Raw genomic sequence first — 24,992 nt, 5'->3', positions numbered from 1 at the left:
ACTGCTACTAAACGAGTGGAGCAAAGATCTGTCGATTACAAAAGATCTCACAAAAACTAAGTGATTGGGCGGTGATACTTAGGTGTAGTAATGTTGGGGTCCCCAATCTGGGTCAATAGATTGGGGCGCTTTTGGTCGTTTGGATGTCATCGTGGATAGTTTGGCTGAAGAGTCACGCAGTGCGCAGAGGCGGAGTAAACAACCAGGATGTTGGAATCAATTAAAAGGGGATTGAGAAAAAGCTGAGTGATGTGTATGGCATGGACACATCTCAAATACTGTGTACAGATGTGGTCTCCTCACCCATAAAAAGAATATTTATGAGAGGTTTCAAGAAAAGGAGGCAACAAAATGATTCAGGGGTTAGTGAGAGGGTCCCATATGAGGAAAGATTAAAACAGGCAGCGGCGATAGAGTAGGGGGGAGTGAGTGGATATGATCTATAAATCATGAAGTGATTGTTGAGAAATGGATTAAGGTGAAAAAGATTTATTTACTCTATTTCTCATAAATACAAGAAACTAGGGGTCACAATGAAATTAATAGAGCAGGTTTAAAAACAAATAAAAAGGAAGTTCTTCTTCACACAGGTGCACATTACCTTGTTGGGAACCATCCTATACCTGAGGAGGTAGTGAAGGCTAGGAGTATATCCTACATATACAATGGTTCACGTAATAAGTGGAATCAAGATAAAATTAATAATGCGTGCTAAGTCTCTCCACTAAATGGCGTACTTAGCCAGGAATGGGTAAATCAAATAGGTGTCCCGTAAGCCCCTCTCGCCTCTGTTCATCAGAGGATGGAGATGGATGGCAGGAGGGAGATCACTTGATCATTGCCTGTTAGCTTCACTCCCTCTGGGGCACCTGGCATTGGCCACTGTCGGTAGACAGATACTGAGCTAGATGGACTTTTGGTCTGACCCGGTACGGCCGTTCTTATGTTCATATGTTCTAACTGGTGAAATCAAAGGTCCAATTTTATATGCCCACTGACTGTACTGGGATTGCATAGGGCTAATCAATAAAAGCATGGAGGTAGGCCTGACTGCTACCATAACAACTGACATATTCCAGCAAGGGGCAGGGTGTGTGTATGGATATTCTGAATAGCCAGATTGGGCCACCAGGAGTTTATCAGAACTGGACACCATATCAATAATGGTCTCGCCAATGCCTTATACAGAGGTAGTACCACATCTCTGCTTCTATTCTATATTCCAGTCCCTTATCTTGTAAGTGTGAGCTACAATCTTCGCTCTGTGTTGTTTTAGATGTATACTGATCAAAGCGATCTAGGTATCTGTTACTTAAATTAGCCCTCTTTATCAAATACCTAGATCGCTTTGATCAGTATAACTGACTGGTCCCTATCTATCATTATTTACCACTCCACCATCTGCAAATTTTTACCAGCAATGATTTTATATTTTGTTCCTGCTCCTTGATAAACATATTGAAAGCTACTTTTCCAAGAAGAGATCCCTACAGAACCCCAGTACAAACCCCCATTGGATGATGATTCCTGGTTTACAATGACTATTTGTGATAGATCAGTTAATCAGTTTTGATGCCACTAAATATGGGCTACACCACTTTTATATAGTGCTGATTTTTTATCAGGATATTGTGTGGGACTATGTCACAGGTCGTACAGAAACCTAACTGTATTGTGCCAAACCAGTTCTGCTGCCGTTGAGTCACACAACAAGGATAACAACCCTTTAGTACTCCTGCCCCGATAACAACGTGACTTGTGGTCCAACACCAGCCAAATGTGCTCCTTCGGCAAAGCAGTCCCATCATGCTGAGCACCTAGGCAGCGTGGAAACAAGGTCGTCTCTTGAAGTCCTCTTCCCCAGCTCACCACTAAATGTCAGGAGAGAGCTCATTCAGCCCCTGCTTGCAAAAACACACTCAGCCCCTGCACGTGGTGGGAACTCAGATCCAACTCCAGCTCCAGCCCCATCACGTCCAGGTGCGGGGAGAAGAAATAGAGGGACACGCACACAAACACACAGAGCCAGACAAGACACCCCCCACCCCCATCATATGGGGAGAACAGCCCCTCTCTTTAAAACACAGGAAAGGGGAGAAGAAACACATGGCAGAGCAGGGAGATGAACCCTGAAGAGCAGGACAGAGATGGACACATAGCCAGATGGGGGGAACAGAGACGATCTATAAATTACAAGCCCTTCTGCTATTTTGTACTTTTTGTCTATCCTGTCCAGAGGTCAGAGCTGCAAGGAAAGAGATGCAATCAGCACGTCCTGCAGTAACTTTAGCGCTGCCATCAGGAATATCGCAGCCCCTCTGCCCCAGCCCACGCTGGGCACTGTGTGGCTGTGGGGAAGGAGTCTGCACAAGCCACTTACCCTGCTGGTTTGTGCCCAGCCACTACTAAGTGGGGATGTGCTGCTGAGCTTGGGCTCCGCTGAGTATGCCTGGGTCCCAGGCCCCATCGTGCAGTGGCTGGAGCGGCTCCCTGCCATGTCCCTGCTGCCCTCGGTTTGCCCCAGACCACTGCCCCAGGGGAGGGGGCTCCCACTCTTCATTCTGGCCCATCCAGGGGATTTCATGGTTCTGCAGGGAGGAATCGCAGGAGATGGGGGAGATCCCAGCCCCGGGGGCACCCTGAGGACAGACCCATTGACAGCTCCTCTGGGCCAGCTGCTCCAGAATGGAGGAGGGGCTGGGAGCCCATCCCAGAAAGTTGTGCGCTCACATTGGAAAGCCTGGTGTCTGAGCAGCTCCCACTTCCCCTCTCGGCAGGGAGAGCAGCTGCCAGATCCCTTCCATGTGGAAGGGGTGTTCACAGGTCACCATACCCCGAAGGGCAGATCATCATCAACAGGAGTCCTGACCCAAAGTCCCTCTGCTTGGTCTGCAGTGGGTTTCAACGGCCTGGGCTCTTAGCTACCAACTGGGGGTGCCTCTACCTGACTGTTTCAGGGACTCAGGAACCTACCATACCTCCTGATGTGGCCTGAACTATCCCTGACCTGGTACTTACCCCTATGACTAGCCTGATACCTCGTCCATACACCCTTCTGATGCCTCTGTAATGGCTGACCCAACAATCAATGTGCACTTTATTTAAAAGGGGAAATATTGGCTCCATAATGCGGCAGAATACGTACCCTGATGAGGGGTGAAGGCCTGAAGGTGCTTGATGGTGGCACGATGAGGAAGGTGAAAATCTGCCCAGGAGCTGAATTCTCTGTGGGAGCAACAGGCATTACTCACCATGGAAAAATTCCCCATGGCGCAAGGGCCCTCCTAGGTGTATCTAAATCCAGTTGCTCTCTTGCAGAGTAGATCAGCAAAGCCCTTTCAGGGTAAAATGGGAAACACCTCAGGCAGGAGGAGACAGGAGATCGCTGGTACTTCACTGAGATAGGGACAGACAGTCAGGAGATCACCCACACTCCCCTCAGGCAGGGGAGACAGTCAGGGGACACTTTGGATAGATTTTGTAATCTGTTAGCGGACTCAGCTACACCTGATTCCATGTGGAAGCAGAGGTTGTGTTATTTCATTACACGAGAACACACTTTCCGTTCAAAGGATGTATGATATTGATAGTTCACAGCTGGTGCCTACAAACAATCTTAGAACTTTTCACAGCAGAAAAGCCACTACAACCCTGATTTGCTGCCTGAAAAGGGAAATTGAGGCACACTACCACATTGCTTCATAGTTAAATGCCCAGATACCTGCACTATGGAGAACATTCATGTTTACATTGGCTTGATGTTAATTGGGTTCCAACCGTTTACCAGAGTTGAATGGATAAATTAGCTATTTTCATAGAATCATACGACTGGAAGGGACCTCAAGAGATCATCTAGTCCAGTCCCCTGCACTCATGGCAGGACCGAGTATTATCTAGACCATCCCTGACAGGTGTTGGTTTAACTTGCTCTTAAAAATCTCCAATTACGAAGATTCTACAGCCTCCCTCAGCAATTTATTCCAGTGCTTAACCATCCCGACAGCTAGCAAGTTTTTCCTAATGTCCAACCTCAACCCATTTTCACAAGACAAAGACTGTTTGCCAGAAGCTGGGAATGGGTGACAGGGGATGGATCACTTGATGATTCCCTGTTCTTTCCCTGTGGGGCACTTGGCATTGGCCACTGTCAGAAGACGGGATACTGGGCTAGATGGACCTTTGGTCTGACCCAGTCTGGCCATTCTTATGACCTCCACTGCAGCCACTAGGCTAGACTACCAGGAACCAGTGCCTAACACAGACAAAGACTTAAAGGACCACAGTAACTGTAAGGTAAGCAACCGTTCTTTTCTTCTTCTAAAACATTTCAAAGATCCAATATTCCCTCTCTGTCCTAACAGCTAAATCTCTCCTCTGTGCTGTGATCATCTGTTTAGATTATTTCTCTTTCTCCATCACTGACCTCCAGCTCATACATTAAGGCAAAAGATCATTGCATTTCAGCAGCACCTTTTCCAGGACAGTTGCCCTGACACTTGCTCTGCTGGCTGAATGTCAGTCTACAGGCACACCTGTGTGACAGGAATCTGAGGCTCAGGGAGGCGGCAGTGAATGAAGAGGCTGTTGCAGAGACACTTCACAGAATTTGTTGCATCATTTCTCTTTGCAAAGCTAAGTGTGAACAGACAGCAAGACTGGTTCTGACAGAACTAGCTTGCAGAACTGGGCCACCTCTATGCTAAGGGTAAAACGTTTGCTCTAGGGGAAGAAGAAAATGTCTAGAGTAACTAACAGAAGCAACAGTAGAGGATCATTGGATGGTTTGAATCTCCTGGGAGATATTCGTCCAGTTGAGAACCTGGAAACTGCTTAAAAGTTTTCATATCTCTACATCTCAGCCACAAGATACAGAGCTTGTTTGTCACAATGCACAGGAAGGGAACAGTGTGTGATCTGCATTTCCTCTGTACCCCTGCATAACCAATTACATCCAAGCCCTAAGGTACAGGAAGTGTCTTCCCAGTGCACAGTTGGGCTGGTGAGATGTCTTTCCTAATAAATTCATATGGTATTTCTACACTTGGCTAGCCACAGATCTGTCCTACAAACCTAGATGGCATCTCTTTTCTGAAGGTAGAGGGTTAGGCAGAGTTCAGCTGCCCGGTTGCTGTTAGACAATGAGCAGGCTGAACCAGAGGCGGACTGAGTAAACAGGCTTCTTTCTTGAAGTACTTGTTCCCCTTAACTCAATTGTCAAGTAAGCCCTGAGTTAATCACATCACTCTCTTTTTATTTGAGTTAGTATGTAAATACTACAACACCCCAAAAACCCTTACTGAGTAATAGGACCGCCCATACAATGAATATTAATAGCTATATACTGAATATAATTATCCCTGTCCGTTTAGTATTTACAGTATTAAGCATATTCTACAGACAATTTTACCTTGAAGATACCTATTTTTTCCAGTAATTGCAGCCACAAATTCCCTTGATCAGCAGTTCTCAGGGAAGGGAAGAAGGGCCCATAACCCTGAGCTCGTTTATATAGCTGGGAAAGGAAGGGAGGGGGGAGATAACACTTCTTTGCACGAAGTAAGTGGCATTGCCAGGTTCTAAAAGCAGGGGGAGCAAACATAAAAAAGGTGCCTCCCCTTTGCTCCTCCGGCCACGCTGCCCCCCACCCCCATGGCTGTACAGGGAGGCTGGCAGAGGACAGGGGGTTTGAGGGGAGGTGAACGGGAGGATGGCAGAGGACAGGGGTATGAGGGGAGGTGAAGGAGAGGGAAAGGCAGGGGCACAGGGTACATGGGAGGGTACACGGAGTATAGAGCTTGGGGAGGGGTTACTGGGATGGGAGTAGGCTGGAGTCCCCAGGGCTCTCTGTGCAGAGGGGGCTGGAGCTGCCCCCGGGACCGGGAGAGCCTGGGAGTCCGCTGCCTGCCCTTCCGCTGCTTCTTTCCGGGGCCCAGCCGCTAGGCCCAGCCCAGCCAACAGCAGAGAGCAAACCCCACCATGGCGAATCTCCCAGCAGCTGCAATCACACGGCAAATCGGTAGCCGAGATCGCATGTGGATCAGCAGCCAGGAGCCAGGGGAGCTGCAAGACACCGCCTGGCACGGTGGCAGTACCCTGCCCGGGGCTGCTGGCGGAGCTTGGCTGTGCGCGGGTCACGCTGACAGGCCACGGTGGGCAGGGGGAAGTGCTCTCCCCTCCTCGGGGGAGTTTTATTCCGGTGAGCCGAAGGTGGCGCTGAGGCTCCTGCTGGGAGTGACTGGCTGTGGGTCCGCCAGGTCTGGATGCTGCGAGGAGGCAGGGGAGACCCTCCCTGCCCCGGGACCCGGTCAGTGCAGGAGGTGGGGTGGTCAATGAGCCGCCTTCACAGCAGGCTGTGCATGGAGCTTGCCATGAACAGCGCAGAGCCACGGCATCTACTCCTCCAGCATGCACGGGCTCTGCCGCTGCCTCTGCTTAGCAGCCGCATTGGCGGGGCTCTCCTGGGCCAGCAGGCTAGCTGCCTCTGCACCGCGGAGCGCTCCAAGGGGCCCGGCTGCCAAACCGTCCACATCAAAGTTGTCTGCAGCAGGAGGGGAGTTGTCGGTCACCATGATGCACCTCCCCTCGCTCCTCCGGCCGTGCCACCCCCTCCCCCTGGCTCCTCCAGGCATGTTGCCCTCCCTTGGCTGAAGGAGCCCAGCGCCGCCCAGTAGACCAAGCTTCAGAGTGAAGTATGGGCCCCGCCTGCTGGTGCCATGGTAATCCCTAACTAAGGCGCTGCTTTTAGAAAATGAGCTGAGGGGAAGCGACTGCTTCCCCTGCACCCCGCTAGCTACGTTTCTGGCACAAAGGGGATCCTTTAAACAACCACTGTCCTTATCCAGCTGCAACACTTATCAATCCTTAACAAGAAGAAGGGAAGGGAGAGGGGTAACACATTATCTATCAAGCACAGAAACAGTGCCTGCCTGTGCCTCTACTCCCTAATACCAAGTTAGCACACGAGCGGTTTCCCAGATCTCTACTTAACCCTTACATATCCCAACTGTAGCAAGGGGTTTTCCTAGTGTCATTGCTAGAGGAGCTGGAACCATGCGAGGATAATCCATCCCCATTCCATTCCCAAAGCACTGTGCTGAATTGTTTCATGAACTATTTTATTTTGTTCCCTGTATTTTCTAGTGCTTTTTTCCTCCATTGTTAAATGGCCCCAGGGATGTGGTTTCCATCACTTCCCTTAGGAACTTGGCTATAGACTGCTAGTTTCAAAAGGGTAAATGAGATGATCCAAGGAATTGTAGTAGAGGCCTGGCTTTGACACTGATTCCAGGCAAAACAGAACAGAAGGTATGGGCCTCTGTAAAGAATGGAAACATGAAATGAAAACTTCCTAACTGTCCGGGTGGCTAAGCACAGGAATAAGTTGCCTAGGGAGCTTCTGGAATCTCCATCATTGGAGATTTTTTAAGAGCAGGTTGGACAAACACCTGTCAGGGATGATCTAGATTCTAACTATATTTAATGCCAGTCAATAGGATTTCCAGGAAAACAGGATCTGTGAAGCAAATTTAATATTCTTTGATGAGATTACAAGTCTGATGGTAACTGTTGGTGTAATATATGTGGTCTTCCGTAAGGTATTTGTTTTAGTATTGCACTGAATTCTGATTTAAAAACTAGCACTGTAGAAAATCAGTGGCACATATTAAATGGGTTAAAATCTGGCTAACTGATAGATCTCAAAATGTAATTGTTAATAGCGGTAAATCATAAATGAGATGCAGTGTTTCTAGTGGGGTCCTACAGGGACCATGTTTTCAGCCCACACTGCTAGAGCCCACGCACTAGAAAGACTCTGAATCTGAGCAGCTGATTCTTTCCTCTTCTGACACCAGTCATCACAACACTTGACCCAGTCTGTCTCGCAAATCCTCGCTCCATCTACAAGCTGACTCCACCAACCAAAGCAGTATTCTGCACTGCTTCCTCAATCATCCACAGAGATTCCATAGGATCAAGCATCCCAAACTCTGCACAGCTGTCTGACTCTCTTCCTAGACCCTTTGCGAGCTTCAGAGAACAGCACACTCTTTGAGATCCTGTAATGCGGCGTTCACTTGACATGTCCAGGCCGCCTGAGTTTTTTCTTACTAATCAATGTTCCCATGAATGACATACCAGCACAATTAAACACTTCCACATTTGTCACCCTGTCTTGCCATCTTATTCAAAGAATTTTACGCAAGCATCTGATATACCAAAAGACTATTGTCTAGTCTTTTGGTATATTTGGCGTCATTCGTCCATCAATCTGTGCCATATAGAAGACTGGACAAAGCACATGTCTCACCAATACAGATTTTCACTTTAGTTGACAATTTGTTATTGTTCCAGGCTCCCTCTTGCAAAAGACCAAAGTTCCTGACAGCTTTGCCAATTGTACTAATGAGCTCAGCACCATTATCTACATTGCTGTAACAGTAGAGCCAAGGTAGCAAAATTGCTTGGCTTTAACATCTGGGACGGGGAGGTAAAGAACCCTCGAACAGGAAGCACAGAGGATAAAACAGGGGTAGTTTTGTGGATACATTTGGAAACAGGTGTTATTGGGAATACTCAGGAGCCCTGGCCCTAGCTCATAGTAAGGTTTTGACTCTGTACAAGCCTGATCCAAAGCCCATTGAAATCAATGAGAGTCTTCCCAGTGACTTCAGTGGGATTTAGCTCAGGCCCTTATTTCCTGAAAAAACCAAACGCCATGAGTTCCAAAAGTGAAAGTCTGCAGGGAGGTTTGTTAGCTAAAGTCAAACTATTTCCTGTGTCATGAACAGTGCAGATTAAGTTCTACATCTGCAGCCAGCTCTTGCTCGGGTCAGCAGCCTGCCAGGGACTCAGACACACTTGGGAAAGTCTGGTATTGTAACATCATTCAATTCTTACCCTTCACTATCCTAATTACAGACACTTCTGCTCAATTCATCTCTAGACAACAGGTCGCACAGTGGCTTAGACAATGATACAAATCTGCCCACAGTTACATCTGTCCAGTACCTATGGACCTGAGGGGGAGGGCGGGGGCAGTGGATGAGGCAGCTGGCTGGGAGTGAGGAGACCAAGGCTTTCATCCCAGCTCTGCCCCTGGCCTGCTGTGTGTGACAATGGGCAAGTCACTCTACCTCTCTTTATTCTACCAACCTTTGTCTGTCCTAGATTGTAAACTTTGGGGATTGGCACAGCCTCCCTATGTACAGCCCCTAGTACAATGGGCCACAATCTGGGTTGGGAGCTCTAGGCATTTTTGGATAGAATCGGGGGGGTGGAGGGATTGGTGCACAGAATGAAAAGTCTAATATTTTCTGTTGAGTTGATTTTAGAGCTTTATTTTGTTATACAATTATAAACACTTTTGGGATGAAGAAACTACTGAAATATCTAAAACCATATGTATTGAAAACAAAAAAAATCTGCTTATTTTTCTCAGATCTACATCATAAAATACATTGACCACTATTTCCATAGAGTTCCCTGATTGTTCATTGTAAAGATCCATCCTCTGTTGACACAACTACCCAGACAATGCATTCATAGCATCAGGCAAGCCTCCCAAGCAGAAGCTGTTCATCTCTTCCCAGAGATTGCCAGGACAGCTGATATCCATCCATACCTAGCTGCCACTTTAGGCACCTCAATCCTAGAATAAGGCCCCCACCCTGGATTTACAAAGCCCCTGCTCAGCAGCCCGTGAACGCTGTAGGTGCATAAATTCACCCAGCATCTTAAATTTCTGCAGTAACTAATTCCCCAGGCTCCTATGCTTCTGCGTCTTTATATGTGCATTGCAGCCCCATGCCAGCCCTGTGGGACCCCATCTGGTACGCATGCTTGGACCTTGCTTACCAGATCAACTCCTGTAGAGAAACTTACATAAAAAGCTGACTGGGGAGGAGGGGAGGAAATGAGCATTTTCCTCATAACTTTTAGCTCTAACCATTGGGCTACAGAGCCATATTTAGGCCTGCTAAGAAAGAGGAGGGGGAATGGGGACACAGGCAAGGCTCTGCGGTGTCAGAGCTGGGAAAGGGGACATTGGGTAAATGCTCTGCGGTGTCAGAGCTAGGATGGAACACTTGGGAAACAGACTCTGCCGACGTGTAGAGCTGTGGATGTGTTTGCTTGGAACTAACCCCAATAAACATTGCATTGCCTGCACTTCGCTCTTCTGGTCTTCTGCTTTCTGTCTGCGTGACCAGAACCGGGGGAGGAGGTGAAGGGAAAGCCCTCTAACAATTGTTCTTTCAATCCTTGGTCTGGTTTTATTCATTTTTGTGCCCAGATTATTGTTATCTTTGCATCTTGAGCCTCAATAGGCAAGTCTGAGTTCAGTTCCAACATAACATTTTGATTTGCCCTCACTAGTCTTGGCTCTTGTTATACAGGAACAATCTGTTGTTCATTTTCAAGTGCAGTATTAAGGCAATAACACCCCATCAATGTTGTTAAGACAGGCATTTCTTTTCTTTTTACTGTTATCCTACTTCCTCTTTTGTGGTTAATGTCTCTGGGTCCTCCTCCTGTGGAGAAATATTTCTTTTCCAGTAAAACTTTAATTCTATTAACATGATAGAATTTATTTACCTTTTTATTTGTTTGTTTCTGACTCTGTATATAGAGGAAACTGACTCTATTCATAATATAGTGGGGCCCAGTTCATTGCTTACGTAAATCATGTTCTATACAGCATATGATAGGAGCATAATTTGAACTCCAGTTTCTTCAGCATTCTCTCTTTGGCCTTTGTCAAGATAAGTTTTTGGATTTTTCTCAATTTGGCAGCTACCTTGCGGGGAGTTTCCAATGAAAGAAGACTTGTTTCACCAAGATTTTTGTTGTGGCTAAAGCAACATTTACCTTAAGGGGAAATGCTTCCACCCATTTGGAGAATAGATCAGTAACAAGATACTGGCTTTTCCTGATCATAGTGGTTGGATTTATCTAGGAAAGAGCAATAAGCTTCTAAGATTTTAATGTTGGGAGATAGTCATGTGAAAAACTGGGTTAAGGTTTTTCCTTAATCAACATCTGGGCACACATGAGGGTTCCCAGAATACAACAGGGCATCCACCAATGGAGATATGGGCCATACTGGGATTACTGTTATATCTCTGTTATGCAATACCAAAGTCCAGTGCGCTAGTTGAGCATTAGACATGTGTCCATCCTTGATGTGAATATAAAGCAAGAAATGGAGAGGCGTGGGTGTGTGCCCCACTGCCCAGGGCCAAAGCTGAAGCCCGAGCCCAACTTCCTGGGGTCAAAGCTGAATCCTGAGGGCTTCAGCCCTGGGCAGTGGGGCTTATGTTACAGCCCCCCTGCCTGGGGCTGCAGCCCTTGTGCTTTGGCCTCCCTGCCCAGGGCAGTGGGGCTTGGGTTTGGGCTTTGCTGCCCCCCCTTCTCCATCCCCCGGGGCCAGTGGGGTTCTGGCAGGGTGAGGCTTTGGTCTCGCCTTCTGGAGTCATGTAGTAATTTTTGTTGTCAGAACCGGGTCGCGGTGCAATGAAGTTTGAGAACCTCTGTTTTAGAGCAGAGGCTACTGGCCTACATTTTTTCAGGCCTTTTAGAAGCTTTTGTTGCAAGTGAAGTTGAGCTTTCTCCTTCTGGAAAGTATTCACAAAGCTCTGCCTACAGTTAACAGTCAAATCTCGACCAAGTTCTTTTTGTCTAACTGAAATAATTTTACTGCTGTTTCCCAATGTGCCGTATGTACTGCGACTGGAGCTCCTTTTTTTATTCACTCTCCCAATTTTGCAATGGCATTTAGTGTTGTTACATTTGTTACCGCTGCAACAGGAGAGACACGACGACTCAATCCTGAAGTTATCATTTAGAAGTTGATTTTTTCCCTCCTTTATAGTTATATGTGGAATTTCCGTTACCCATTTTTTCAAAGGAACCAGTGTCTCCCGTGGTTGGACAATGTCTACGGTGGACAATTTAGGTGGGGAGTTTTGCTTTAACCTTTTATACCGTTTCTTGACTGGGGCAGGTGCCGGCACCTTCTGATGGTCGGGTATTGGCAGGTTTCTGTGGAGATTCTGGTTTTGGCTCTAAAGTGGCTTGGGGTACAATGGGCATATCAGCTTCAAAATGAATTATGCCACTTGTTCATTGTTCCTTCTGACTCAATTGACTTAAAGGTGTCAAAATTGCTTGTTGGTATTTCAGGTCACAAAGACTTTCACCTTTCCGGAGAGGTTCTGATATCTAGGATTGCCTCCTTACAGCCCTTCACAGCAACGTCTACACTTCCCTGAGTTTCTTGTAATAAGTGGCCCAACTGCGGGTGGGTTTGTGACATGTCTGGCTTACTTACTCTTTGTCTTAACTTCTCACTAATCTCTTTCTCCTGGGATAAGGCTTGTTGTGCCTGAGCCAACTGTTCCGTTTTCCTTCTCAACTTTCTTTCTGAAGTGTTACCTACAATAGATACATTGTCCCTTTCTTTCACCTCCTGAAGTGTTCTCTTTAATTTTTCTGTCTCAAAAATAGAACACTTTAAGGTCCTTGGATCTTGGTGAGCTCTGTGGATTTGGGAATTCAGCATTTTTGCTGATCCTCCACCATAGGTTTCAATGTAGACTACGTCGACGAGCCACCTGCACACAGATCCCTACCCCACCAAACCCCAACCAGCTGCATCTGGATCCTCAACCCACTGAGCCCTCCTCCAGCATCTGGACCTCCACACCCAGACCCCTTTGCTGAGCTCCTTCCCCTGCTCACCCAGACCCCCTCTGCTTAGCCGCAACCACCTTCATCTGCCCCCTCACCCCAGAGTCCCATTACTGTTGCTCCCAGAACCCCACAATAAGCCCTTGTGCATCCAGATCCCACTCACACCTGGATCCCCCACTAAGCCACCCAGACCCAGATTGCCCCGCACAGAACCCTCTCAATCCACACCTGGATCTTCCCCACACTAAACCCCTCCACACTTGGTTCCTGCTGGACTGAACCTGCCTGTCCATACCTGATGCACCTAGCACAGAGGGGCAGGGTCCTGGCGTGTTTCAGGGGCAGGCCCAGCCGTTGTGCTGTTTCAGGGTTGGGTGCTGTCTCACTGCTGAGTTTGTGTCCTGGAGGGAAGCTGCAGTGTGATCTCCCACCTCTGTGCAGCCAGTGGCCTATGATCCCAAATGCCAGGCTGGAGCCTACACATTTCTTTGACAAATACAATTTTCAGAATTTTTCAGAATTTTAAAATATTGTGCACAGGATTATTAATTTTATGGCACAGAATTTTTATTTGTTTGGCACAGAATGCCCTCAGGAGCAATTTAATGACTCTTTTAAGGATTCCGTATTGGGACTTCAAAAGATATCCCTCCCTTAGTTGCTTCCTAATTTAAATAAACATTCTATAGGGTATTACCCTGCTGAGAAGTGCTTGTGGTGCTTCCTTACCCTGCAGCTGTTAACAGCTGGAGTACACTGAGAGGCGGGGCGGTGACCAAGGTAACGTCAGAAACTTTTACTTGATCCTTTGTCGGTGGTGCAGTCCAGAGGAGTCCAAAGTTAGGGAGCTTGTTAACAAGTCTGGGGAGGTGATTAATGATAGTGAACCATCTGACTCACTCTGCCGCACCTGATAGGGTTTCTACCCACATGTGAATGCTGGATCCCTGACGCACAACTGCTATTTAGTTATTTGGTACCACGCTATGATCATCTTCCCCTTAAATATTACTCTCAATAAGACATCTTCATTATTTTCGATACTTGCAGTAGAACTATGAGGATACTTCCCTTTTAAATTTTTCCTGAGCTCAGTTATTACATCACATAGACGCACAAGCAAAACCACACAATGAATGCAACAGCAAACAGAAGCAAAAACAGGAAGTTCCCTCTGTTAGTGACTGTGAGCGCAACATGATTCTCATTTGATTTTCAGAAGCAGGAGTACGTAAACCATTCCCTTGTTATCTAAACTGGTCTTTTTCGTTGTTGTTGCCTTTTCTGTGTTCTCTAGAGCCATGTGTTGATGCCAATCTGTAGCCTTTTATTTTATTTAAAGTGAGTTTTGTAATGTGGCGTTACACCACTGCGGGTTCGGCTCTGGTGTTTACAGTTTCATGCTAAACAGAGTGAATGTCACCTCTGCTGCTTGCTTCAGATTTAGAGTCTCTAGGAACATAAAGACCCAGGGTAGTGACCACACAAACATTCATAAGCAGGTTATTTTCCGGTCATTGGCTTATGGTTAGTGTTGCCAGGCATCCGTTTTTCAACCGGAACACCTAGTTCCGACCTATGAAAACACGACCTATGAGGGAAGATTGAAAAAATCAAGTTTGTTTAGTCTGGAGAAGAGAAGACTGAGAGGGGACATGATAACGGTTTTCAAGTACATAAAAGGTTGTTACAAGGAGGAGAGGAAAAATTGTTCTTTTTAACCTCTCAGGATAGGACAAAAGGCAATGGGCTTAAATTGCAGAAATGGCAGTTTAGGTTGAACATTAGGAAAAACTTCCTAACTATTACGGTACTTAAACATTGAAATAAATTGCCTAGGTAGACTGTGGAATCTCCATCATTGGAGATTTTTAAGAGCAGGTTAGACAAACACCTGTCAGGGATGGTCTAGATAATACTCAGCCCTGCCATGCAGAGGCCTGGACTAGAAGACCTCTCAAGTACCTTTCCAGTCCTAAAATTCTATGATTCTTGGAGCTTCAGTGTTACATGCATTAGCAAAGAGCACAGCTTGCTGATTCAGCAGGCCTCAATGTTACTCATAAGGAAAGACCAGAGGCTTGGTTTGGTGGCGAAAGTGCTCGGCCAGGTTTATTGTCAACAAAACACAGCCCTAGCGCCCCTTAGGCACTGCAGGAACACTATTATATATATGCCTGCGACAATGGACCAGCTCAGTCTGCGCACTGGGACACTGCCCCCTCAACTTGACAAAGGTGCCCCTCCTATGGCTTCTCCTTATATACATGAATATAGATGTATTGCACTCCAGACGTGGTTGGTTACTGGCCTTATCCTGGTACCTGCTAGTTCCACCAAAACATCCCCATCCACTATACTGTCATCCCATCTTTATCTTACTCAGGATCGGCGTGTCCCTGTACCATCTCCTAGGAATGTGTTCAGAGCGATACTAGAGAACCCTGGGAGTCCTGTACCATCATCTCCAGTCAAGAAGGTGCTTACTTGGTGTTCGCCAGTACCTGGTGCGTTGTTATATTGGCCAGGCCAGGCCAAGCCTACTCCGGTTCACAGCCTTTGGTTCAAACTATTAGCTAGGCCTAAGACTCCAGCAAGGCCTACATCGTGCTTCCGTGCTGAGAGAAGTCTACATTAGGGAGAAGAAAATCCTGTAATAGAATGAAAATTTATCTACATTTTAGTGATATATCACAGAATTTCTAGGGGCTGGGACTGGGAAAATCGACATTATCCTCCCATCAGCCCTAGAGAAGATGTCTGAAAACATAACACAATCTGGAACTGTATTAAGTATTTTGCTGAACCTTCAACTCTACTACAAACCCCGGGTGAAGTTATAGCCAACGGAGTCTTTGGAGAGCAACTCCATTACTGGTGCTACAGCAAGATGGCTGGGACAGAGAGAGGAAATGTGTAAAAAATCAGTCTGAGGTTTGGAAAAGGATACAGATGTGGGGTTTTACAGTGGGAAGGCGGTGTTCTCTCCTTGAGAATCAGGCATTTATTTGTACTTACATTTGAAAAGGAGACCCAGTCCTTAAAAAAGAAAATGTGAATTACTGAGAATGTGGCTGTATCCCCCAAAATGTGTCAAAGCTCAGATATTTTTGGCTATGTCAAACAACTGTGGAAGAGCCATTTCAAACAGAGAAGCATCATCTGGCCCTTTGTTTTTAATAGAAATATGAAATGTATTTAGATTCATTTTCCACTCTGTCAGGGTTCCCTCCCCACTCTGAACTCTGGGGTACAGATGTGGGGACCCGCATGAAAGACCCCTAAGCTTATTTCTACCAGCTTAGGTTAAAAACTCCCCAAGGCACAAATTCTCCCTTGTACCTTGGATTAGGTAATGCTGCCACCACCAAGTGATTAGACAAAACTCAGGGAAAGGATCATTTGGAGTTCCTACTGCCCCCTAATATCCCCCCAAGCCCTACACCCCCTTTTCTGGGGAGGCTTGAGAATAAACAAGATGAGCACAGACCAACCTTGGGGTTTTTTAGGACACTAAAAAAACCAATCAGATTCTAACCCCCCCAAAGCTTTATTAGAAAGAAAAAAGGCAAAAGAAGCACCTCTGTAAAATTAGAATGGAAGATAATCTCACAGGGAAAGCAGATTCAAAACACAGAGGATTTCCCTCTGGGCAAAACTTTAAAGTTACAAAAAGAAAACCAGGAATACATCTCCCTCTCAGCACAGAGCAAATCACAAGCCAAAATAAAAGCAAGCTAACGCATTCCCTTGCTAGTACGAACTAATCCTAATGGAGTTGGATTGCTTGCTTTCTTGATCTGTCTCTGACAAGCAAACAGAACAGACAGACAAAGAACAAACAAACCAAAGCCTCCCCCGGCCCCCGATTTGAAAGTATCATGTCCCCTTATTGGTCCTTTGGGTCAGGTGCCAGCCAGGTATTTGGGCTTCTTAACCCTTTACAAGTAAGAGGATTTGGTGCCTCGGGCCAGGAGGGATTTTATAGTACTGTATACAGGAAGGTAGTTTCCCTTCCCTTTATGACACACCCACCCGTTCAGTACACACATCATACCCCTACATTTCGTATCCATTCACTCTGTGGGCACATCCATCCCATCACCCCATGTACAGTCACCCACACCAAGTCAACCCCTCAGCTACACCAAGGGAGAGAGAGCACTGGCCACCACCTTCTCCTTTACAGGCAAAGGCCAGGGGAGTGACGGCATTTCCATGTGTGCAGTGGAAGTCTCTGTTACTTCCCATTCCTGACTCTATCCCTGCTTTCCCTGAGCAAGACACTGCCACGCCCGAGTTCCGATGTCACTGGCTCTCCCCCAGGATCCAAATTCCAATGCCTGGCTCCCTTTCCCTGGCTGGAAAAATCTGCCCCCAAAGACCCAACTCCCCAGCAGACCCTCTAAACAAGGGATCAGCTCAGCAGGTGAACAGGAGAGGCAAACAGGGGAGTTTGCAGAGTGTCGCTGTGGATCTGGTGCATGGAGGTAAAGGGACTTGGGGAGTTGTGTGTTGTTTCATTTGCTGTTTGTCTCCATGTGGGTCGTGTGGGTCGGGTTTGGGACCCTGGCCGGACCAGGTGACAGAGGTCTGTGTGTTTGTGTCTCTGAGAGGGTTGTGTGGCTTTGACCTTTGGGCCTAGAATCAACCCTGGTGTTTGACATCTGAGTTGTCGATCACCCCGCTAGCCACGGGGCAGAACTAAGCAGGGAGGTGCAGAGTGTATAGAGTAGTTGCTGAGCAAACACTTGACCAGGCACTTGGGTGAGGCACTGAACTGTTCAGTTATATCATTATTTTAGCCCCCTTCTCTTGGGGGCTCACTCTGCCTGGCCTGTTGAGGTCTGTGTATTGTGCAGCAGCAGTTTCAAGTAAACACAGCAGCACTAGGTACAGTATTTCCACCCCCCAGAACCCTTTAGGAAGTGAAAGCAGGATTTCCCCACAACTACTCCCCACCCCTCCAGCTGAGAACTGTATTTCAGTGTCAAACTCACCTCCGTTATGGCTGGGCTGCCATCCATGAGATTAGCAATTCCTGCCTGGGAAATCCCAGTCACTGAATGTGGAACAATGGATCACAGTGAAACAATTGGGACGATGTTTGGTTTGATGTGTTCTTTCCTCCCACATCCCCACTGATGTTCCTGATGGATTCTCCTGCAGCTGCACAGGGGAAGTTGGAACAATGCTGAGGCCTCTGCTGATCCCCTTGACATACTTCTGTCTTCAAACCTGGCTGGGAATCCCTCAGGTAAACTCTTGAGCTTTGCCAGTGAAGCACTTTGTGTTTCTGCTCTAGGCTATGCTGGCAGCCATACTGCCTTAGACCCATAGACTTGCAGGGCTGGAAGGGACCTCAAGAGGTCATCCGGTGCAGCCTTATGTGCTGAGGCTGGACCAAGAGCACTGAGACCACCCCAGACAGGTGTTTGTCTAATCAGAGCCCCACATCCCCTTCCGCAGACCCCGCCCCTCCCACTAAACAGTTTCAGTCCAGGGACCTTCTGACCAGAAGCAAAGGTCTGCTCCATCAGACTCCTTGCTGGTGCCTCAATGGATATCTTCCTACCACAGCCGCTTTCCAGTCCGCACAGCCTCTCCTGGCTCACCCTTCTTTCAGGGCTAGACTTGCAGGGCTCCCCCATGGAATCACCCAACAGGATCCCAAACCAAAAGAACAAAATTAAACCAGTTCCTGCCTTGCTTGGGCTTCCTCCTCACCCTGTAGGAGCCTTCCTGTTCCCCTCAGGTCTCTCTACTCTTTACTGCCAGGAAAGGGACTGCCGAGGTCTTCCCCCTCTCCCTGCAGCCCCTCAAACTTCAAACACCCCCTAGGCTTTAGTAACACTGCTTCTGGCTTCCTCCTGGCCTGAGGCAACTCACCTCTGGCCACAAGCTTCACTGCCTCCAGCCTCTCAGGCCTCCTCCTGGCTCTAAGCCCTCCAGTTCTGGCTCCAGGCCTCTCTCTGCTTTTAGCCCTGGGTTAATTTAATTTTAGCACTCTGTGTCCGTTCACAGGCATGTGCTATTTTGAGCATTTCAGTTTTCACAACATAGGCTCATCCCAGATTCTGGAACAAGCTCAAATGCTCAGTTCGTGGAGTATGTACATAAGCTGTACTAAAGACAAACCCACAGTAACCATCTCCAGCTTGTGAGGGAGCCAGTCTCTAGGAAACAGATCCATTCATGGAGGTTAAGTCCATTAATGGCTATTAGCCAGGATGGGTAAGGAATGGTGTCCCTAGCCTCTGTTTGTCAGAGGGTGGGTTGGATGGCAGGAGAGAGATCACTTGATCATTACCTGTTAGGTTCACTCCCTCTTGGGGCACTTGGCCATTGACCACTGTCAGTAGACAGGACATAGGCTGGATGGACCTTTGGTCTGACCAGTATGGCCAATCTTTGTTCTAAGCTAAATGAATCCAAAGTTATGGAGACAGATATGAGTCAGGAAGCCAGCAGAATATCAGAAACCTGGGAAAATCTCTGACTGGATGGGCTAGGCATTTGGTCACAAGCTGGGTGGTTCCAAATTTTGGATTTTTTTAAGCAGTAATTTTTTTTCAATTTGTTTATTTAAACAAACACAGCAAGCAGCAAAATTATTTGCGGCTACCACTTCTGAAAGATCCCAAGAACAATGTTCAGGTTTTGGCGACTAATTTCAGCTTTTTCAATTAAAAAACACAACACACTTATTTTGAAGGAAATGAGACCATTTGTCCATGAATGTGGAAGGCTGTTTAAATGTTTATTTTTCCCAGTCGTTCCTCTGCGGGAAGGGGGCAAGTCACGCGACGCTTCACGGGCAATTTACTGATTGGTATGTATCTCGAACTTTTTTTAATGCAAGGGCCCGATCGCTTGCCCGATCTTTGAAATATGCTGTCCAGTGGGCGCCCTCGTCCTATGACGCTATGCTTAGACAATTGTTATTGTTCCAGGTCCCCTTGCACAATGACCATGATTTCTGACAGTTTTGCCGTTGTTGTACTAGGTGAGCTCAGCCCATATCTAACATAGCTCTAACACTAGTAGTCCATAGGTAGCAAAATTGGGTCGGCTACCAGCTGACACGGGAGGGTAAAGCCTCGACAGGAAACCACAGAGGTTCAGAGAACGGGTAGATTTTGTGGGATTTGTGTGAAAACAGGTGTCATTTGGAATACTCAGGAGCACCTGGCCTTAGCTCATAAGCCAAACGTTTTGAACTCTGAACAGGCCTGATCCAAGCACCATTGAAATCAATGAGAGTCTTCCATTGACGTGCAGGGTGGGAATTTAGCTCAGGCCCTTTATTTACTGAAAAAAAAACCAAATGCTGTTAGATTTCGCGATAAGTGAAAGTTCTGCAAGGAGGTTTGTTAGCCTAAAAGTCAAACTATTTCCATGTTCTGAACACTGCGGATTAAGTTCCACAACTGCAGCCAGCTCTTGCTCGGGTCAGCAGCCTGCCAGGGACTCAGACACACTTGGGAAAGTCAGGTATTGTAACATCATTCGATTCTTACTGTTCATTATCCTAATTACAACATTTCTGCTCAATTCATCTCTAGACAACAGGTTGCATAGTGGTTTAGACAATGATACAAATCTGTCTGCAGTTACATCTGTCCAGCACCTGTGGAACAGAGGGGTAGGGGTGTGGGCCAGTGGATGGGGCAGCTGACTGGGAGTGAGGAGACCAAGGCTTTCATCCCAGCGCTGCTCCTGGCCTGCTGTGTGTGACAATGGGCAAGTCACTCTACCTCTCTTTCTTCTACCAACCTTTGTTTGCCCTAGATTGTAAGCTTTGGGGATTGGCACAGCCTCCCTATGTACAGCCCCTAGTACAATGGGGCCACAGTCTGGGTTGGGAGCTCTAGTCACTTTTGTTATGCAAATTGTAATATCAGAGGATAGAATCTGGGGGGTGCACAGAATGAAAAGTCTAATATTTCCTGTTGATTTGATTTCAGAGCTTTAATTTGTTATATAATTATAAAAGCTTTTGGGACAGGGAAACTACAGAAATGTTTAAAAACCCTATGTAGTGAAAACAAAAAAATGCTGCTTATTTTGCTCACATCTACATCATAAAATACATTGACCACAACTACTTCCATAAGGTACAAACATCCCTGATTGTTCATTATAAAGATCCATCCTTTACTGACACAACTACGCAGATGATTCATTCATAACATCAGGTGAGCCTCCCAAGCAGAAAGCTGTTCATCTCTTCCCAGAGATTGCCAGGACAGCTGATATCTGTCCATACCTAGCTGCCACTTTAGGCACCTGAATCCCAGAATCAGACCCCCACCCCGGGTTCACAGAGCCCCTGTTCAGCAGCCCGTGAATGCTGCAGGCACATAAACTCACTTGGCACCTAAATTTCTACAATAACCAATTGCCCAGGCTCCTGTTTCTGCCTCTGAGCATGTGCACTGAGCCCCATGCAAACCCCAGAGCATTTCATAAATCAGGGGAAACAGGTGTTCCTGCACCTAACTCACCTGTGGGACCCGATCTGGCAAGCGTACTTGGACCTTGCTTACCAGATCAGCACCTATAGAGAAACTTACACAAAAAGCTGATTGGAGACATAAGAATATAAGAACAGCTGTACTGGATCAGACCAAAGGTCCATCAAGCCCAGTATCCTGTCCATTGACAGTGACCAATGCCAGGTGCCCCAGAGAGAGTGAACCTAACAGGTGAGGATCAAGTGATCTCTCTCCTTCCATCCATCTCCACCCTCTGCTCTGCTCTGGATCTCCTTTGGCAGAGTCAGCTCTGGAACACCTCTGCTTGCTATTGTAGGGAACTTTCCTGGCTTCTGCACTACCCCTGGAATTGGCTAGCAGAAGGATAATCCTCTCCTTCTTATCTTACTCAGGATCAGCATGTCCCTGCACCATCTCCTAGGAACATGTTCATGCTGTTACTTGAGAACTCTGGGTGTCCTGTACCATCATCTTCAGTCAGGACCATGCTAATTTGGTGTTATCCAGAACCTGGTGTGTTGCTATATTGCCCAGGCCAGGCCTACTCTGGTTCACAGCCTTTGGTTCACACTGTTAACTGGACCTAGGGTCCAGCAAGGCCTACATCATGCTTCTGTGCTGAGGCAAGTCTACATTAGGGAGAAGAAAATCTTGTAACATGAAAATTATCCACATTTTATTGATATTTTACTGAATTTCTAGTGGCAGGGCCTTGTGAAATCCACAGTCTTCCTGTCAGCCCTAGAGAAGATGTCTGAAAAAATAACACAGTCTGGAATTGTATTAAGTATTTTGCAGAGCCTTCAACACTACTACAAACCCCAGGCAACGTTATAGTCAATGGAGTCTTTGGAGAGCAACTCCATTACTGGTGCTACAGCAAGATGGCTGAAACAGAGAAAGGAAATGTGTAAAAAATCAGTCTGAGGTCTGGAAAAGGACACAAATGTGGAGTTTTACAGTGGGAAGGTGGTGTTCTCTCCTTGAGAATCAGGCATGTATTTGGACTTACATTCAAAATGGGATCTGCCTTAAAAGAGAAAACGTGAAGCACTGAGAGTGTGGCTGTATCCCCCAAAATATGTCAAAGCTCAGATATATTCTGGTGTAACCATTCTGCCAGGCGAAGCCAGCAGCAACCAGGGCCTGGTCCAATATCTAGGGGTTCCTTTCTACTGATACAACAGATAACTGGCTCGAGCCCCACCCAGTAACATGGGATCATTACACACCACCCAGAGTGCCTCTGACAGCAAAACTTCCCCACTCACAAGCACAGAGTCTGAGCATAGAAAAGAAACTTTTTAAAGAAAGAAGTAACTTGGTGTTAATTTGGGAAAATGCTGCAAAGAGGGTTTATAAAGATAAACCATGAGCAACTGACCCACCCCCAAGTGAGCTTGGCAGTGTCCTTTTCCCCTCAGGTTCTTAAGTCCAGCAAGTCAAAGGCCCCTCTCACATGACCCTTCTCTGCACCCCACTCACAGTTGCCGTCTTTGGTCAGTGCAGACCTAGAGTTCAGAGGTGCATTTGCAGAGTTCACCTGCCACCCTGGGTGGAGAGGGGATAGAGGCACCTTACTGGCTCTGCTGCTTGGGCACTCGCTCTCTAACCCTCTCTGCCAGCCACCCTGCTGGCTGCTTGCTCTGCTCACTGCCTTACCAGCCACTCGGTCACAAGCTGACTGTCAGTCACCTTGTGCTGCCACTGGCCTATCTGCTGTGACCTCTGCACCTCAGTATCTTAGTGATTTTTAGCTGTTTGCAGGCTGGGCAGAGACACTGCCCCATATCAAGCGATTTCAGCTCTCAGTGATGTTTAGCTCCCAGTAGGCTGGGTAGAAATACAGTCCTACCACAACTGATTTCTGCTCTGAGTGAGCATTTAAAATAACAATAGAGACTCCTAAAGAAACCTATTTAGTTCTTTTTTTGAACAGTGGGGAACAACAGGTCAAACCAGTCTGGGGACTTCTAGGGAGAATCTGCTCACCTTCTAGCTGAGACAGCTGTCCCTGCCCCTCTTACTTCCACAAGGCTCTGGCATTTGAGCCCCTGGCTTAAAGAGGTTCTTTCATCTGAGAGTGTCCCCCTCATTTGGGACAGGTTAAGCACAGTCCTGCTTCCCTGCATTACAATAATACCACCAATTATTAGTAACAGCATTTCACTACCCCTGCGTTCAGTTTTAAATTTTTTTATTAAAGCTAATGTTAAAAAATTATATAATTCACAGGTTAGGAAAAGAGTGTCTGTACATCTGGCTTAGATTATCCATAAATACCAAGTTTGTTTTTAAAGTCATAAGATACATATAGTGCATAATCAGCAATAACCCAAATGTAGGTGAATAAATGTAAGAATACAGTTTAGAATTACTATCTAAGTATCCGGGTACATCACTCATGAAAAGTTATACAGAGTTAGTTGTGGAAAGCAAATATAGCAATGAGTGAACATTGTCCCTCAGTCATTTAGAATTTAGGGTAGATTGTCCATTTAGAAAATACAATCCATGTATTTCAGTTACTTTCCCCACTGATCTGTAACCCAACCCCAGCCAAAGTTGATAATTTTGAGCAACAGCGTTCTGTCTGCTGGATATCTAAGCAGAGCAGGTGTGTTTATGTAAATACAGTTTGCTCTGGAAGTGTCTCCCCCTCCCAGCTTGCTGTCAGGGAAGAATTCAGCAGACCCTGCTTACATTGGCAATGTCAAACTAATGTGGAAGATCCATTTCAAATGAAGAAGTATAACCCGGCTCATTGTTCTTAAAAGCAATATGAAACGTGTTCAGATTCATTTTCCACCCACCTGTTTGTTACATACATCACACCCCTACATTTTGTACCCATTCACTCTGTGCTGACATCCATTCAATCACCCCAGGTACAGCTCAGCAGTCACCTACACCAAGCCAACCTCTAAGCTACGCCATGCTAGGAAGAGCACCGCCCCACACCCTCTCCTTTACAGGCAAAGGGCAGGGGAGAGATGGCATTTCCAGATGTTAGGTGAACATAAGAATGGCCACACTGGGTCAGACCAAAAGTCCATCCAGCCCAGTATCCTGTCTGCCAACAGTGGTCAATGCCAGGTGCCCCAGAGAGAGTGAACCTAACAGGAAATGATCAAATGATCTCTCTCCTGCCGTCTATCACCGCCCTCTGACAAACAGAGGCTAGGGACACCATTCCTTACCCATCCTGGCTAATAGCCATTAATGACCTTACCCTCCATGAATCTATCCAGTTCTCTTTTAAACCCTGTGATAGTCTTAGCCTTCACAACCTCCTCAGGCAAGGAGTTACACAGGTTAACTGTGCACTGCGTTTAGAAGAACTTCCTTTTATTTGTTTTAAACCTGCAGCCCATTAAAATTCCCAGGAAACACTCCAAGCCTGCTGCTTCTCACTCCTGGCCCTAATTCTGCTTTCCCTGAGCAAGTCACTGCTACCCCTAATCCCCATGTCACTGGTTCTCCCCCAGGATCCAGTCTCCAAATTCCAATGCCCGTCTTCCTCTCCCTGGCCAGAAAAATCAAACCCCACTGACCCAACTCTACAACGTATCCTCTAAACAAGGGATCAACTCAGCAGGCGAACGGAAGAGACAAGCAGGGGAGTATTGCAGGGTGTAGCTGTAGATCTGGTGCATGGAGGTAAAGGGACCTGGTGAGTTGTGTGCTGGTCTCTTTGCTGTTTGTCTCCATGTGGCTGGGGTTTGGGTGCCTGACTTGGCCAGGTGACTGAGACCTGTTTGTTTGTGTCTCTGACAGGGCCATGTGGCTCTGACCATTGGGCCT

The 24,992-nt window shown here is 46.9% G+C and overlaps 1 protein-coding gene and 1 pseudogene across 1 annotated transcript in view; one reads left to right on the top strand and one right to left on the bottom strand.

Annotated features, from left to right (window-relative positions):
- The window catches only part of ART5 (ADP-ribosyltransferase 5), a 55,079-nt gene that overhangs the window by 26,711 nt on the left and 3,376 nt on the right, over positions 1–24,992 (bottom strand). The window lies entirely within an intron of this gene.
- Positions 20,102–24,992, top strand: part of LOC116832347 (ecto-ADP-ribosyltransferase 5-like) — a 17,078-nt pseudogene continuing 12,187 nt past the window's right edge.

The sequence above is a fragment of the Chelonoidis abingdonii genome, chromosome 1, assembly GCF_003597395.2.
Source record: "Chelonoidis abingdonii isolate Lonesome George chromosome 1, CheloAbing_2.0, whole genome shotgun sequence".
NCBI lineage: Eukaryota > Metazoa > Chordata > Testudines > Testudinidae > Chelonoidis > Chelonoidis abingdonii.
Note: the sequence above shows the minus strand (reverse complement) of the source record. Positions and strands in the feature narration are given on the sequence as shown.